Here is a 17,408-nt window from a genome sequence, read left to right as displayed (position 1 = left end):
AGCATTGTTTGTCATACCACAACACTGGTTACACGACAGTTGTAACTGTGGCGATTTATATAATGATTTAAAGCTAGAAAAATACCCCCTGTTACGTATTGGTTAAATGGAATAGGACTTTTATTTTAAAAATAAAATGAACGTTTGATGACCTGAAATTTGCATAGATCGGCCTACAGGTTTTATGTTCAAATTCAATACTGCAACGTTTTGGAAAATATGAAATACATGTGGGAAATATTTGTGAATGATATTACTGAATGATGTTACTATACTTCAGCATTATTTTGTAAGATTTGTACTTTTCTCAAGTATTGTTGAAATTGAATACTGTTACTTTTTCTCAATGGCATTTCCACCAGAAAAAAAAAATAAATAAATAAAATTAAAATCACCTGTTGATGAGCCAGGTTCACCAAAAAGTTGTTTCATCTGTTGTCCCTGTCACAGTGATCTGTTTGTTAACAGTTACCTGCAAATAGCTTACATTAAAAAAAATAATAATATAAAAATAACAGTTAGAAAACTTACGTGATAGCATTTATCATACACAATAATAAAATGCATATCTAGCAAAATGCATGAACAAACCTACATAAAAAATAGACAACACATACAAGCATTACGATCAAAATTAAGAAGACAGATCAGGGCATACAAGTAACAATCATTTATGAATGAATAATTTTAACTGTCTAGTAAAATAACTGTAAATGCTGGATACTCTAATGTGAAATGGTACTACATTCCACTTTTTACTCCTTACATTTTTCATTTACGCCTTCCAAAGTACTTGTTAGAAATCTCAAATGCCTACAATGATGATCTGTTAGTATGAATTATTTCACAAAGCAAATATACTGTATTCATGTCTTTTATTGAAATTATAAGCTAAATCATAATGTTTACATGTCAGTGAGTTATAATTTTAAGTATGTGCATCATAGAAAGTCATAAAAACTGCAGTAGTCCATTATGTGGTCACTCCAGCAGACTCTGTCCAGATAGAAGCCCCTGAGGTATTCAGGCATTATATCAGTTCAATAGGAAATGAACAAAAACAGAACAGTCTGATTACTCAATTAATAGTTAATAAATAATAACCAGTACATGACTTTTGTATGTACATAATTAAATATGATCATGTGACATCTGACATTTTAAGTACAGGTACAACATCACCACTGAAGGGATATTAATGATCTCCAGTAATCAAATTTAAATCTTTTTAATATAGAATATTTAGAATATCTTTCTTACACCTAGAAATAACGGCTCTTTGGCTTTGTGTCTCTGTGAGGCTTGTATCATGTTCTTTGAGAAGGACACTCACAGACTACAGACACTTTTCTTTGTGAAAAATTGGGCGACATACTGTCACAATTTCTTTTCATTTTTGGAAGCTGGTAGAGCATCATGTCTGTTAGAAGTCTAACAGAGGATCATTGAGAAATACGTCAATAAATAAAATAAATAAATAAATAAAAAGTCTGTCACTGTTACCAGTGAAAACCAGTGACTACTCTTAGAAAAGAATCACAGTTGAAAAAACATCTAAACATCAGTGACTACCAGTGGCGGACAAAGTACACAAATCATGTACTTGAATTAAAGTGGAGATACCCACGGTAAAATATTACTCCAGTAAAAGTAGGAGTCCTCCCTCTAGACCTCCACTTGAGTAAAAGTACAAAAGTATTTGCCTTCAAATGTACTTAAGTATCGAAAGTAAAAGTACTACAAGATTAATTATGGCTCTAATGTCCTATTACCATTTTTGTAACAAGACTCTTGTTTTTTTTAGGTGAAAATACTCTAGTGTCACTCTTGGTAAACCAATCTTTTTAATAGAATGTCATTCATGAGTCTGTCTCTTACGTCTATTAAAATTATTATAAGCACAAAACACTGAAGGCAAACAATTTCCATTAGGTAGAACGAAGTGGCTATGAAATAACTTTCTCCAAATAAGCAAAGTTTCAGTTTAAGATTTATTTGCAACTTTGTTACAAGTTTAAAAAAAAAAACCAACTTTCTTTAAACACAGGTTCACAATGAGTTATATTGCACGTGTAGGTCTCTGTTCATAAACATAAACTAGCAAAAACGAATTTATAATAAAATGAAAGTGTTTGTATAAATTCAGAAAAAAGACACATGTCAGTCACAACTGCATATGTGTACATATTTCTATATTGTGGTCTATTTACACAAAGTTAGGTTAGTTCCATCATTTATGTTGGCATAGGCACTCCCACAATTTTACGCTGCTGCACTGATGTTGAACCGTATGCCTGCACTGGGTAGGTATGTCCAACAGATCAAAACAAAGTGCGCACTGTACCCTGATTGGTGTGCTTGCCTCACGCTTCCTTCACGCTTCCTTCATTTTAACATGTTACGTTTTTATACACACATAAGCCAAAAGGAACGGCACATGTAGTGGAGTAAAAAGTAAGATATTTGACTTTGAAATGTTGTGGAGTGAAAGTAAAAAGTCGGCCAAAATGGAAATACTTCAGTAAAGTACAGATACACAAAAAAACTACTTACTTACATTTACTTCGTTACTGTCCACCACTGGTGACTACTGCTGGAAGCCTACAATGATGATCCGTTAGTATGAAAATGAGAAAAGCTCAGAATACTGTGAGGCAGGTGAAGCAATGTTTATGTTTAAATAGTTTGAGTCTGTGCAGCAGCAGTATCATCAGGAGGATCAGTGGCATGCAGGTGAGGCACAGCATTGGACAGCAGGAAGCTCTATGGTAGTCAAACTGGTCCAGAAGGCGCTCGAGCAGGGGAACCTGATCAAGGCAACGAAGCAACAGTATTAGACCACGCAGGATCAGCACGAATCAGGGGCAGGTTTATTAGACAACCAGATGGGGTATCAACTATAACGGAGGAGTCAAAACCATCAAGACATCACAGAATAGCAGGCAAAGAATCCAAAACCAGGATCCAGTACTCACAAATGAAACACGAAGACAAGCGGTCATAACCAGAGAAGTCAGACAGGAAACACAAGGTTTAGAATTGTAGGTTATACCAAAACAAGACTTCACACAGAACATAGTCTCAATGCCCCTTAAATATCCTACAAAATGGCATTTAATGAAACACAGGATGTGCTACAGGCTCAGTGTGCAGGAGAGTGAGACCTCTGCTGGCAAAGAGGGGAACTGGTGGCAGAAGGTGTGACATAAGCTATTCTAGTAATATTGTTTATTTGTGTGTCGAAGAACAGATCAGGATCGATTATAACAACAAGCGGGTGGCGCTGTCACCTCACAGCAAGAAGGGTGTGGGTTCGACTCCCTGGCTGGGCGACCAGGGTCCTTTCTGTGTGGAGTTTGCATGTCTCCCCGTGTCTGCATGGGTTTCCTCCCACTGTCCAAAGACATGCAGTCAGGCCAACTGGACATGCTAAATTGCCCCTAGGTGTGAGTGTGGGTGTGACTGTATATGTCTGTCTGTCTGCCCTGGGATGGACTGGTGACCTGTCCAGGGTGTATCCTGCCCTTCACCCAATGACTGCTGGGATAGGCTCCAGCTCCCCCCGCGGCCCAGAAAGATAAGCGGCTTAGAAGATATGTGTGTGTTCCTAGCAGTTTTTGGACCAAAAAGGGGAATCTCTGTTTTGTTCAAGTTGAGTAGGAGGACATTACTTGACATCCAATCTCCTACATCTTTTACACTGTCCTCAATCTTATTAAGTTGCAATTTATCATCTGGTTTGCATGATATATACATCAGCGTAGCAGTGGAAATTTATACCATGTTTACTGATCACGGTACCCATTGGTAGCATGTATAATGTAAATAAGAAGGTCCTAAAATGGAGCCTTGTGGGACATCATACATTACTTTTGTAAGAAGATAATTCGCCATTTACATTCACAAACTGACAGCGATCAGTCAGGTTAGATCTGAACCAGGAAAGAGCTATTCCTGTTACTCCTACAAGGTTTTCTAGCCTGTCTAGTAGGATAGAGTGGTCTATCGTATCAAATTACACCCTATAATCAAGCAGAACCAGCAAAGATGTGTTTCTTTGGTCAGAGAATAATAAGAGATTGTTTACTGATTGTTTTGTTTACAGATTGTATCATTTATTGTGAAAACTGTGTTATAACGATTTTACAGCAAAGGAGGATTATGTTATTTTACCTAAAAATCTAGTTCTGCTGTGGAGTCACAACAGCTCTGCAGCAGTGGAGAGATTATTCAGCTGCGCAGGCCTGATTCTCACACCAAACAGAGCCAGGGTCACTGATGAGAATTTTGAGGCTAAAGTGCTACTGAAGTTTTAACAAAGGACTCTGAATGTCATGTCTGTACATCTTGCTGAAATGTTTAAATTGGAGTAGTTTTATTTCAACAGTTGACAATGCTTTGCACAAAGTTGTTTGGTTTATATTTGGTTATTTTTGTTGATTTTTATTAGGAAAAACCTGAAATGACTGACTTTGCCTTTAGTCTAAATTTTTGTTGGAAATCACGCCTTTGGTTGTGTAAGTTTGATTGTCGGTTACACTTAAACTTACTTTTTGGTGATCTTTTTGTGAATTTGCAGCTTTTCAATTATATGTTTCTTTCTGGCACATGACTAAATGCAGTGTCTTGTTCACACGTTCAGCTGGGCTTGTTTGGTGTGTCAGGTGGAGATTCACAAACATTCTGACAATCTCGCTTTGAAAGTAGCTAAAAAGTAGTGTGTTACTTTTCAAAAAGTAGCTAAAAAGTAGCCACTGCTTTTTCTGGAAAAGTAGCTAAATTGTAGCTAGCTACAAATTTTGGGAGGTAGCTACAAAGTAACTAACTACTAATTTTTGAGTAGCTATCCCAAACCTGCCGCTAACTAACCAACTTCAGTCTGGAGGGGCCTCCAAGAGATCTCCAACTACAAGGTGAGAAAGACTCTCCTTCTTCTGAACAACCATCAGCTCACCAACGACCTGAGTGAGTTCTTCTGCCAATTTGAAAACACAAAGGACAATATTCAGCCTCTCTCTGCCAGTCCCCTGCACTCCTCCCCTACCCTGGCTCTTTTACCTCTGACCCACGCTCATCTTACCATCAACATGCAGGACTCTGAATGTCTGTAACATGACAGGACGTTAACAGCCTTTTCAGCCAACACAGCGTGAAAAAAGCTCCTGGGCCAGACAGAGTCTCTCAATCCACCCTAATGTGACCAACTAGTGCCAATTTTCACCAATATCTTCAACAACTTCTCTGTTCCCACATGCTTTAAAACATTCACCACCATTCCAGTCCCTGAAAAAAACAAACATTACTGGACTTAATACCTACAGGCCAGTAGCCTTGACCTCAGTAGCCAAGGAGGCCTTTGAACGCCTGGTCCTAGCCTACCTGAGGGCCGTTACAAATTCTCTGCTGGATCCCTTGCAGTTTGGGTACAGAGTGAACAGGTCTGTTGATGATGCAGTCAACTTGGCCCTGCACTTCATGCTACAGCATCTTGACAGTCATGGAATCTATGCAAGAGTTCTGTTTGTGGACTTCAGCCCAGCATTTAGCACCATAGTGCCACAGCTGCTGCAGATCAACTTGTCCCAGCTGTCTGTGCCAGATACCATCTGCGGACCATGGACTTCCTGACAAACAGGGGACAGCAGGTACAGCTAGACAAACACGGACCCTCAGTACTCCCATCCCTTGTCTCTAAGGAACCAGCTGTGAAGATCCTGAAGTTTGCAGACTATACCACCTGTGGTGGGCCTCATAGCCAACAGTGATGAGTCTTCCTACAGAAAGAGAGTTGAGCAGCTGGTCTGCTGGTGCAGCAGCTACCACCTGCTGCTCAACATGCAAAATACTATAGAGATCAACATCAACAGCTCTGTGGTTTCCACTGTGGAGTCACTCCAGTTCCTGGGCATCACCACATCCAGGGACCTCAAGTGGGAGAAGAACACTGCCTCCATTGCCAAGAGAGCACAGCAAAGAATGTTCTTCCTGAGATAGCTGAAGAAATTCAACCTGCTGCACAGCCTGATGATCTGGTCTATACAGAAATCATTGAGTTTATCCTCACCATCTGGTTTGGATCCTTCACCTCACAAGAACTTGCCAAACTCCAGTGCATAATCGGGACAGTGGAGAGGATCATTGGATGTAGTCTGCCAATGCTTCAGGACACCTGCAACAACAGGGTGATGAAGCACGTTGACAAAATTACCCCTCTCATGCTGGACATCACCTCTTCCAGCCACTTCCTTCTGGCAGAAGATTAAGGGCCAGCAAAAACCAGCCCAACCAGACATACTGACAGCTTTTTCTCCATAGCTGTAGCACTCCTTAACCACAGTGGACACCTCGCATTTTAAACTTAAACTAAACCAACAAACTTGCTGTAGTACAGTAACACCTCTGTAACATAATGCTTATTTGCACAACTGTACTGTAAGATGTAAAATTTGTACAGTTTTTACAATGTTTCTATTATTTTGTTATATTCTATATATAATAGTTTTTATAGTATATTTCTACTTTGATATGCATATATTCTTATCTGCATATGTACATGTTCACACGTTTCTTTAACTCCTCTCCATGGCTCTTTTCTATATTCCTTATTCTGTATTCTGTTCTATTTATTGTTTTTATTTTATGTTTGTTAAATACCTGTAACAGTCTGTGTGCTTGTCTGATCTGTTCAGTATGTTGCAACGCTGTTCAAAATGTAAATGAAAGTAAAATGCTATTGAAATTGTATTGTTTTTAAAAAATATTTGGCCATTTTGAATTTGATGCCAGCAACACGTTTCAAAAAAGTTGGCACCTGGTCTCTTTTACTGGGGAGCCATGCTGTTGTAATATGTGCAGAACGTGGTTTGACATTGTCTTGTTGAAATAAGCAAGGCCTTCCCAGAAAAAGACACCACTTAGATGGCAGCATATGTTGCTCCAAAATCTGTATATATCACTCAGCATTAATGATGCCTTAAAAGATGTGCAAGTCATCCATGCCATGTGCACTAATGCACTCTTACACCATCATGGATTTGTGTGCTGATAACAAGCCAGGTGGTCTTTAGCCCGGAGGATGCAGTATCCATGATTTCCTAACAGATTTTCAAATTTTTATTTGCTGGACCACAAGACACTTTTTCACTTCACCCCAGTGCATCTTAAATAGGTTCAGGCTCAGAGAAGGCACCAGGAGTTTCTGGATCCCGTTTATTTATGGTTTCTTCTTTGCATGGTAGAGTTTTAACTTGCATTTGTGGATGCACAATGAACTGTGTTCACAGACAGTGGTTTTCAGAAGTGTTCCTGAGATCATGCAGCGATTTTCACTACAGAATCGTGTCTTTTTTTAACGCAGTGCTGCCTGAGACCCCTAAGATCACAGCCAGCCAGTATTGGTTTTTCAGCCTTGTCCATTTACATACATAGATTTCTCTGGATTCTCTAAACCTTTTAATGATATTGTGAACTGTAGATGATGAGTTCTTTATTATTTTATGTTGAGAAAGACTCTCTGTTGCATCTCTGGGATGCAATTTTTATACCCAATCATGTTACTGACCTGTTGCCAATTAACCTAATTAGTTGTGAGATGTTTCACCAGGTGTGTCTGTAGCATTACATGTTAAACGGTCTTTCGTTGCACCTGTCACAACTTTTTTGAAATGTGCTGCTGGCATCAAATTCAAAATGGCCATATATTTTTCAAAAAACAATCAAATTTCTCAGTTTAACATTTGATATGTTGTCTTTGTACTATTTTCAATTAAAATGTGGTTTAAATGATTTGCACATAATTGCTTTCTGCTTTTATTTATATTTTGCGCAGCATCCCAACTTTTTTAGAAAGGGTTTGTATATTAAAGCAATAAGCCATGAGAGGCCGTGGGTTACTTCGATTTTATCACCGGGAAGGGTGTTTTTCCCTGTGATCAAATCGCAGTAACGCACTGCCTCGAGTGGCTTATTGCTTTTATAAAACGGCGGCAAACATAAAATATATTAAAGTACACATGTTTTAGATAGTTATTAAAGTTATTATTAATAATAATCGACACAAACAAGTAGTCCGCCAAGAAATATAGTTCCTTTAGAGTACGTATCATTGCTAAGCAACCATTGACCGCTGAATGAGGAGAAGAACGTTTGGTCGCCAATCACTGTATACTGCAGACATTTTATGATTTTTTAAAAACTTTTTTTTTCGTGAACAGTGAACACATGTAACAAAGCACTGTTTAATGCAAATACTTTGTTTATAAGTACTTTTTGGTCACCAAACTACCACCGCGAGTCTGACGACGCCACTTTTCTCACGCTTGGGTGAATCTCAAACGGCTCCCTGCTCCCTACACAGTGCAGTAAGCAAGCTAGCTAACGAGCTAACTACGAAGAAATTTTATATACTTGTCCTGCATCGCAACAATTTGGGATTCATCCACATTTATACTCGACAAGCAGTGCACTATTTGACCGCAGAAGCTAGAATTTCTAAACTTAATGCTACACAGTACACTATTTAGCTAGCTAGGGAGTAACTTACGGAGCCGTTTGGGATTCAGCCTGGGTTTGATGTTACTTCTGACTGAAACTTTTGAAGCGTGTAAGCCAGTCAGGTGACATTCTGTAGACTTTTATATTGCCGTTTTTCAGTGAATCATATCGTGAGTACTTCAGTTCAAGGCTGTGATATTAATGTTGGAGTTGTTTAGCATGTTTGCTATCTTTCAGCCTGTTGGCTAGTTGACCAGCCTAGTTCTAGTTTAAAAAAAATAAGCTTTCAGCCAGAGTCAAAGATTAATCCATTAACAGCAAAAGGGTATTTCGTGCCTTGCGCAGTAATACAGAGTTCAGTTCTTGTGAGGCGGCCATAGCCGTGGTATATCGTATTTTTTTTTTCAACGCCGCCGAACGCGGCTCAGCCAATCAGATTTTAGAGCCAGAACTGTCTGTTTTATAGAATAAAAATACTTGCCAAAAACATACCTTACCTACTGCAATATAGCTCTAGCAGCCAGTGTTTTAGCGTAATACTAACACCAGTGTACCATATACCTTATACAAAAAAAGACATTTTATTGGTTTTACTATTATTTTCAGTTGTAGTCACTTTAAACTTATTTAAGCTCTGGCCAGTAGGTGGAATTGCACTTCCTCTTCAATCCACAAACTCCGCCAAAACTATAAAACAAAGCCATTTCTTGATTTTTTTTTCCACAGACAATAACATAACCAAAAACGAGAGTCGACTTATTTCCCATTTCAGTACATAAGTTTGAAATGAAAATCAAATGTACAGAAAGTGCACGGACCCTCATGAGTCTGCTGACACAACATCTGAATTTATTTTTTATTAGATTACTTTTTGAGTACAGACCAAAGTATACACCACACAACACACGAAACATTGAGGCCCTAGGGGTCTACAAATGTGAAGGGGAAAAATAAAATGTCCTTTTTAGTCATTTGAAGCCATAACCCTTAAATATAACAGCACTGTCTTCTCAGCTTCTTGGTTTTTCAAATAGTGTACAATGACCATGTATTCATCAAGTTCATTTTTAAAACCAGGAAGCAAAGTTTTGGTCCCACTGAATTTACATTTTTGAATATGGTATTTAGCAAATAAGAAAATAAGATTTATCATAAAACACTTCCATCCCTTCCCTGTCTCATGATTAAATGTACCAAAGAAGACAACTTTAAAGCAAAAGGAAAAGTGGTCAATGAAATGAGTTTGAACAAATATCAAGATATCAAACCAAAACTTGTCCTGGCTTGTATGTACACACTGCCAAAACAGATGAATAACTTCTTCAGTTGCATTTTTACAAAAAGAGCAGTCAATCTCATTGTAAGGCTTATATCGCTTAAGAAAAGCTTTTGACAAGCAAAATCAGATTTATTTAAAAGGAACTTTTCTGACTCTGTTGGAAAGTAGGTACCAAAATGGTAAGGTCCACAGCCTTTGCCAAAGTATTTTCTCTACAATACTAACACAGAATGACATTATATAACAAATTAAAACATCTTTCAGGGAATAAGGCTCTAGTTTTCCAGTTATTGGGTTGCCTCTCTGTAGACAAGCACACACTGTCAACAAAAGTATCCAATAAATCAAAGGACTGATCAAATGACCTTGGAATGACCTATCAAACTGAATATTCTTTAACAGATATAGTAATTTTATAGTTTTGCAAGAAATTGTGGAAACTATATAGTTTGCCATTTGCATCAAGAAGCTGGCTGACTGCACTGAGATCATTTCTAAACCAGTTTTCAAAGAATAATAATTTGTTTTTGTAGATAATGGGTGTGTCCCAAAACCTTGTGAGTTCTCGTAGTAGCTGCTATCTACATAGGCAGCTGTCTAAGTAGGCAGCGTTTCTCCTTATAAGACAAATAAATGAGACGCTCTAGTTAGACAGCAAAGACGTCACCGCTTGTCCCCGCCCACTGCACGAGACCGGCGTTTACTTACCTCAGCCATCAGAATCACATTTTGCCAAAATGGATCCTGCTCTGGCGGTTTATATAGCGATTTTAATTGTATTTGCTCTTAATGAAACAGCAAAATAGATCAAATTTAGAATTCGTGCGCTACTTGCTGCTCTTGAACAGCACTCTGAGGGGGGTAAAAATCAATAGTAAACCATTTCTCCACATCATACAAGGTTCATTAATCTCCTAGAAGCCAGTTTGAGAAATAATGTTTAAAAAAAAAACAAAAAAAAAAACAAATACTGTTCTATTTGTTTTGAATATTTTATATTATATTATTTTAAGACATACACTTACATCAAATTAAAATCTACAAAGACCACACACAACTAACCAAACAGTGCAATGATATACGCAAATACACAATTTAATAAACAGTTAAATACGGTCATTCACTAGCAATCAAACTATTTATACAGCAATATACAATATTACAGTAATTTTTTTAATAATTTACAATGAAATTACAGAAATATTCATATACATTCACATGGACCAGCCACATCATTAAACCCACTTCCTTGTATCTACACTGTTCATTTTATCAGCTACACTGACTATATAGTTTCACTTTGTAGTTCTACAGTTACAGACTGTAGTCCATCTGTTTCTCTGCATACTTTGTTAGCCCCCTTTTATCCTGTTCTTCAGTGGTCAGGACCCCCACGGACCCTCACAGAGCAGGTACTATTTATGTGGTGGATTGTTCTCAGCACTGCAATGACACTGACGTGGTGGTGGCGTGTTAGTGTGTTTCGCTGGTACAAGTGGATCAGACAGCAATGCTAACACATCACCACCATGTGGTGAGAACCTGATGCACAATGTTACAGAAACCAGAAGCTCTACCAATCTGTGCAGCTGCAGGCTGTGTGTGATCATCAGGCAAAGTTTTTAGAAGTTTTATAAGCTTTCCTGGATCAGTGCATGATGAAGGGTCCAAATTGCACATTACACTACACCGGCAGGCAGCATTGATCCTTGGTGATGGTTGTCATTCCCACTCCTGGACGGTGGAGGCTTCAGTTCTTAAAATAAATGCAAATCTGTAATTTCAGGTTGTGCCGTCTTTTCCTGTAGGCCTAATTCCAAAGGACAGTCCTACCAACAAACAAAACTTAGTTTTAAGTTATGATCAGTTAATGTTACATTTTACACTATTATATAATTTATTATATAACTGAGCATGCATGACTAACTCATTGGTGTCTAATCGTATCCGCAGAGTGTGGCTGCAGGTTTTCATGATTAATCGTTTCCCTGATTATAAGGAATCAGGGGAGCTCCTGCATGTTTCCAATGAAAACCTGCAGCTACAGCCTTTGTGAATAAGATTTGAAAACCCCTGATCTAACTGTTCAACCAACACCCTAACTTTCTTACTCCCTAGCTGACAAACCAGAGTTTTTCTCCCCGGTATACAGCCTCTCTATCTATACGAACCTTTATGAATGCTTTGAGCGCTGATCTGATCCCTGAAAAAGGGTAAACAACTCGTATATGCGAACACAAACAACTAAATAGCTAGCCATCTAACCGTTAGCAATTTCCAGAAAAGCACCATTTAACCCTCATTATTCTGCCAAATCATTCAAGATACGAACAGCCGGATCAACGATTAGATCACGCTACCTCGTCATTAGTTAACGTTTTCACAAAACCTATCGTTAGTTAGGCTACTTGGTCATTAGCTAGCAAGTTTGTTAGCCAACTGGCTATTCAAAACGATAGACTGAGGCTTCAAATTCCGATAGCATGCATGCTAATGGATTGGTGTTTCAAAAAATGTAAAATGGTCACCGACGGACCTAAATTTCAAACTCTAGGCTACTTGTGCAGCTTTATGACAGGAAACAGATAAAATACCACAGAAAATCAGAATAACTTACATGTGAAGATGACTTTGCTGCTTGGCGAACCGCTTGTGCCCGCCATCTTCCAAAAAAAATTGCGCTGCATCGCGGGATTGCCTCAGCGGCTGAGGAAACATCCATTTTGGGGCAGTCAACATCGCTGCTGGACTGCAATCAGTACCATTACAGAGCGACAATTTAAGAGAGGTACTGTCCAAAATTGTCCTATTTTAAGAATATTGCACTCAGAAAGTGGAAATAGATCATATAATGGAGAGAACACAGTGATCCTCGATTATGTGTGAGGTGTATGTGTAGACTGGTTTATTTAAAGCTTATTTAATTTAATAGCCTATACAGGGATCTTAACTTAGTGTAGTACTTTATTCATTTATTTACAATGTTAATGTTGCGTAAACATTGTAGGTAAGTTACAGCATTCCTTAATTCACCTTCTTATATAAGGCTAAAGTTTGCTTCTTATTCGCCAGCTTCTGTTGGCGTTTTCCTGTCCCACCTTACATGATGCAGCCTAAGACACCAGAATTCAACCCGTCGGACCCATTACACCAAAGGGAAAATTGTGGCTGAAAAAGGGTGCAGTACCGTGTCCTTTCATTTGGAGTCGACACGTATGTGTATAGCAGAGTGAGAGGGCCTGTCTCGGAGAGTCTAATTATGAGGAGGAGGGGGTGGTAGAGCAGAATATGTCGTACAAGCCAAGGAGGACGCAGTGACATATGATTTTACAGTAAAAATATTCATAACTGGAAAAACTGCTGTTGCTGGTAATGATTTCAATGGTAAAAACAGATGATATGGGTATTAGTGAATTTAATAACGTTTGGAGGCTGTGAATATAAGTTTTACCGTCTCCAGTGGTTGTTAATGTTTTATTTTGTCTACCGTAGCATATTCTATTGTATTAGTTGTGTTGTTTATTGTTTGTTAAAGCTAATGCCACCAGAGAATTTATGTTTTTTTTTTTAAATTTTCATGAACAGGAGCTTGAAGAATTGCTTGTAAGCAATTGAGAACCTTGAGAAACATCTAAAAAAATTCCAGTCTGTAGCGAAAATTTGTGAAATCAGGACGAGAATGTAAGATTGTGCAGCACACCAGTAAAAGTAATATTCTCTACATATGTGTGACGTATGCGCTGTGCAAATTGGGCATGGAACGCAGATCGGGGCAGATCTCCACAAGGTTTAGGAGTGTGTTTATGGGAATTTTTGACCATTCTTCCAGAAGCGCATTTGTGAGGTCAGACACTGATGTTGGATGAGAAGGCCTGGCTCACAGTCTCCGCTCTAATTCATCCCAAAGGTGTTCTATCCGGTTGAGGTCATGACTCTGTGCAGGCCAGTCAAGTTCTTCCACACCAAACTCGCTCATCCATGTCTTTATGGACCTTGCTTTGTGCACTGGTGCGCAGTCATGTTGGAACAGGAAGGAGCCATCCCCACTGGTCCCACACAGTTGGGAGCATGAAATTGTCCAAAATCTCTTGGTATGCTGAAGCATTAAGAGTTCCTTTCACTGGAACTAAGGGGCCGAGCCCAAATCCTGAAAAATAACCCCACACCATAATCTCCCTCCACCAAACTTTACACTTGGCACAATGCAGTCAGACAAGTACCGTTCTCCTGGCAACTGCCAAACCCAGACTCGTCCATCGGATTGCCAGACGGAGAAGCGTGATTCGTCACTCCAGAGAACACGTCTCCACTGCTCTAGAGTCCAGTGGCAGCGTGCTTTACACCACTGCATTCGACGCTTTGCATTGCGCTTGGTGATGTAAGGCTTGGATGCAGCTGCTCAGCCACGGAAGCCCATTCTATGAAGCTCTCTATGCACTGTTCTTGAGCTAATCTGAAGGCCACATGAAGTTTGGAGGTCTGTAGCGATTGACTCTGCAGAAAGTTGGCGACCTCTGCACATTATGCGCCTCAGCATCCGCTGACCCCGCTCTGTGATTTTACGTGGCCTACCACTTTGTGGCTGAGCTGCTGTCATTCCCAATCACTTCCACTTTGTTATAATACCACTGACAGTTGGCTGTGGAATATTTAGTGGCGAGAAAATGTCACGACTGGACTTGTTGCACAGGTGGCATCCTATCATGGTACCATGCTGGAATTCACTGAACTCCTGAGAGCGACCCATTCTTTCACAAATGTTTCTAGAGTCTGCATGCCTAGGTGCTTGGTTTTATACACCTGTGGCCATGGAAGTGATTGGAACACCTGAATTTAATGATTTGGATGGGTGAGTGAATACTTTTGGCAATATAGTATATAGCCTATGAATCTGACTGTAGGTAGCTGTCTAACTTTCACAAATTTGAAGGTTTCTCAGTGAGAAAACTTGATGAGGCAGTGGGAAGTAACTTAGCTTTAAGTAGGGAAGGGTTTTTCATCAATAAGTCAATTATTAGTCTTTAAAGATGTACCATTTCATTTTTTTTCTCAGTATATCATAATGAATGAACTTACATATTTTGTTCCACCTTAAATGGCGCCGCAGTTACATTCTGGCATTTATTTACAATTAAGGTAACTGCTGCATCATTTAAGGTGCAACAGAAAAGTCAAATAAGAAGCCAACTTCAGCCACACTCCACAAATATTAGCCTAAGAAAATAAGCCAAATCCATGGTTGACAAACTTTTTACAATTCCTTATGACAATGACTTTTTTTTCACCACGTTAATATTTCAGTTCATGTAAGCCTAACGTTGATACACACGCCTTTCTTCAGCATCTAGCAGCGATTATAACTATCGAGATTTGAACTGGAAACAAAATTTTTCTTGAACTCGACATAGATCATAAACCCTTGAATGTAAAACGACTGACTGAAATCAGTTGAGAAATTTTCTTTGCCTTGCCACAGCCCAATGTTAGTTATCTTAGCTAATAAGCAACTAAGTAAAAACCTATTGCCAGCTACATATACTGGCCATAAGTTACCACACTTCTATTGTAGGTGGAAATATTAAACTCTTGTAACTACTTACTTACTTCACTCTGTTTATTATACAGGATGATTCAAAAATATTCATCGGATTTCAAAGCGCCATATTTTTACAGCTGTGAGGCGCCTAGGAACCAATCACATACCAATTGAAAGAGGGGTCATAGGGTTTCTGACTGTCACCGGAAGATGGCTCCCTTCAGTCTGCGAGGAGATGGAGACCCCTGAATGCGTTTTGCGTTCTCCACTTCAATAAGAGTGAATTCGTCATAACTGTGCAACATGATTTTCGTCGGCAGTGAACCTCCAACAGCTCAGAGCATTCGGCGTTGGTTTCACAACACTGGATGATCTCCGAAATCACATTGAAAGAACCGTGAGTACAGTGACACCCGACATGCTCAATCGAGTATGGGAGGAATTTGACTATCATGTTGATGTTGTCCGTACAGCTGGAGGAGGTCATATTGAGCACTTGTAAAATTAACTTTATGGTCACTTAAACCATTTACAATTCACTGCATTGTTCTGTAATAATTTACAAGGGAAATACATCATTCTGAAATCGGATGAATCTTTTTGAATCACCCTGTAGATTTTAAATAAGGTCTAATGATTATTTTAGTGAGCTTTAGCCAAAAAAATCCTGCTTTAAGCTTCAGCAGCTGTGGATTACTGCAGTGCCTGTAAACCAAAGAAGCTCCCTCAGGTCTAATTTCATTGGCTTACAACTCACAAAGTCTGATATGATTGGCGTACAACTTACAAGGTCTGATATGACTGGCTTACAACTTATGAGGTCTGATATTAGTCATATTAAGCTAGCAGCACAGTAGCTTCATAGTATATTGTGAATGAGGATAAACTAGAGATTATTTGAATTAGTAATGTACATGTATTTGGGAAGGACGGCTAAACAACACACGCACACACACACAAACACACACACACACACACACACACACACACACACCTTCTAAGCCGCTTCTCCTTCCAGGTCGCGGGGGGGAGCTGGAGCCCATCCCAGCAGTCATTGGGTGGAAGGCAGGATACACCCTGGACAGGTCGGGCTAAACAACATTTAAGAAAAACTAACGATGTGTGTATATTTGAAGTTGATATATGCACTGGAACTATGGAGTTAATTTTGTGCCAAAAGTTTCAAATAAAATTAAAATTTCAAGTATAAAAATGTACAAAATATGTTGCAAAGACAAACAATGAGAGCTAAGTCAAACTCAATTTTTCAAAAAGATTTCTACTCATTTTCAGTCATTCTGATATACATTTATTAGTCATTTTGCTTTCATTTCTTTCTATTTGCTGATTTTTCTTAATATCTTTTTTGCTTCAGGAATTACTCTTTTGCTTCTGAAATTTTTCTTTTGCTTCTGGCTTTTGGCACTTTTTAACAGGAGGCAGGTCTTACAAGAGGGTGTTAACCTGCACTTTCTGTTGGTCAACTGATTTGGAGTGACAGGTCTTCTGAACATGCAGCCACTCCCACTGCAAGAGCCATGATCTGCCTCAAACATGGCAGAGCACTTCATACTGAGTATAGTACTGCCAGAGAGGATTGGGTTGACATGTCTGCCCTTATGAACAATGTTGGTCATATTTATTGATGTAACACACACTTTTGTGTCAAGCTGTGTGAAATATACATTTTGGAAACTGAAGTATTTAGGTGAACTTAGCTTGTTGAACGAAGCTGCATCATCTTTTGAGTTTGCGGCTATAGCACTAACTAGCCTAGTAGCATCTGTGAAACGGGTAACTAGGCGAGCTTTGCTCAGTGTTTATTAACCTCTGCTTTTGATGACCAGCATGGTTGCAACTACTCTTTACCTTGCACACATGCAGTTCATCAACTGATTATCAAGCAATATATGAGCTGAATCAGGTGTGTTGGGTTAGGAAATAGTTGAGGTGCCGTGGGTTGAGGGAAATAACATTATGGTAGTACTTGCATAAACACAGTAAAGAGTGGAAAATACCAGTTATTACTGCCATGAGTATGAGTTACTGCTGCCATGAGATAGCTAACAGCACTCAATACAACGGTTCACGCTGAGTGGC

The sequence above is a fragment of the Colossoma macropomum genome, unplaced genomic scaffold (assembly GCF_904425465.1).
Source record: "Colossoma macropomum unplaced genomic scaffold, Colossoma_macropomum, whole genome shotgun sequence".
Taxonomy (NCBI): Eukaryota; Metazoa; Chordata; class Actinopteri; order Characiformes; family Serrasalmidae; genus Colossoma; species Colossoma macropomum.
The sequence above is the reverse complement of the archived record's forward strand: the minus strand, read 5'-3'. Positions refer to the sequence as shown.